Below are 1,641 nucleotides of genomic sequence, written 5' to 3' on the forward strand. Positions count from 1 at the left end.
GCTAGCTGGGCCACGAGCTTCCAGGCAACTCTTCCGTGTTCCCCTCCTATCTCTCTGGGGTGGTGAGATTATAGACGTGAGCTACTTGTTTTTATCTGAGTTATTAGACAGAGACTTTCAACCTGCTGAGCCATCTTCCTGGCCTCCCCTCCCCAAAGGAATCATTCTTTAATTTACATTCGGGGGAGAGCTGAAACCCAACCACTAGACCACCAGGGACAAGGCTTTAGCTTACGTTTGGAATCTCATCTCTTCTTATGCTGACCGAGAGTCTCTTATTTCTTGTCCCTTTCTCATCCTGTGAGTTTTGGGACGATGTCTCTGCTGCAGTTCATATTGCCAAAGGGAGTCTGTGGATTGCTGAAAATCTCAGACTTAATTGTCCGCCCTGAGAAAGGAAAGTAGTTTACTGAAGAGTAAAACATTCTTTTAGTCAGGGACATGAGGAGTCTTTGCAAAACTGGTTTCCATCACCTGCGAAGTTTCCCATAAGCCCACTGAAGTTACCCACAAGCCCACTGAAATTACCCACAACCCCACTGAAGTTACCCACAAGCCCACTGGTACGAGGAAGGGAGAATGTCTTCCACCAGCCAAAAAGGGTGCTGAAAGATTTGTCCCTTACCACGTCAGCACACTGTCATTCAGTTGGCCTTTTCCATAATGAATTTCATTGTTTGCAATCTCATAGCACAACACGTACGCTGCTTCCTGGGGAACTCCTCCATGCTTCTATTTAACAGCAACCGGCTCCTGCTCTTAGTTCTCAGCAGAGGAAGGCACCACACGACCTGCCTTGCTCATCACTTGACGTCATTGTGGAGCTCCTGAAACAATATGCATTATGCCTCTAGTCAGAGACGAAGCACCGTAGGCTGGGGCCTGTCCCTGAGTGGCCCCTCACCTAATCACACCATCTCTTTGTCCTGCCAACCGTAACTAGCCTGTGGTTTGACGCTCATATATCCTTCTTTGTGAGTGGTATTTCTTCAGCCTTGCCTGTGCCCCCCCCCCACCCCCAGGGTGCCAACTGCTAGTTTAATTGGGCCAAGGAAAGAAGAACTGGTGGCTCCTCTTTGGGCTCTTGCTTTGGTTCTGGCAAGATGGCTAAAAGCACTAAGAAGGTCGGGATCATCAGGAAATACGGGACCTGCTATGGTGCCTCCCTCCGTAAAATGGTGACGGAAATTGAAGTCAGCCAGTTACGCCAAGTACACTTGCTCTTTCTGTGGCAAGACCAAGATGAAGAGACGAGCCGTTGGCATCTGGCACTGCGGTTCCTGCATGAATACAGTGGCTGGTGGGGCCTGGACCTGCAACACCACTTCTGCCGTCACGGTGGAGTCTGCCATCAGGAGACTCAAGGAACTGAAAGACCAGTAGAAGCGCTACCGTTTGAGACTTGCCTAGCCTGCAATAAATGGGTTAATTTACGTAGAAGAAGAAGAAGAAGAAGAAGAAGAAGAAGAAGAAGAAGAAGAAGAAGAAGAAGAAGAAGAAGAGCTAGTGGCTTCAGAGTTAGGCAGCCCTTTCTCACCTCCAGGTTGGATTAGTTCTCTAAGCCCACTGAAGTTACCCACAAGCCCGCTGAAGTTACCCACAAGCCCACTGTCTTTCTTGTTTTATTTCCCTTTTGAGTTT

At 48.6% G+C, this 1,641-nt stretch overlaps 1 pseudogene; it reads left to right on the forward strand.

Moving 5' to 3' along the window:
- Positions 1 to 1,103: 1,103 nt before the first annotated feature.
- Positions 1,104 to 1,433, forward strand: LOC127212430 (60S ribosomal protein L37a-like; annotated as a pseudogene).
- Positions 1,434 to 1,641: the final 208 nt, after the last annotated feature.

Source organism: Acomys russatus, chromosome 30 (assembly GCF_903995435.1).
Source record: "Acomys russatus chromosome 30, mAcoRus1.1, whole genome shotgun sequence".
Taxonomy (NCBI): domain Eukaryota; kingdom Metazoa; phylum Chordata; class Mammalia; order Rodentia; family Muridae; genus Acomys; species Acomys russatus.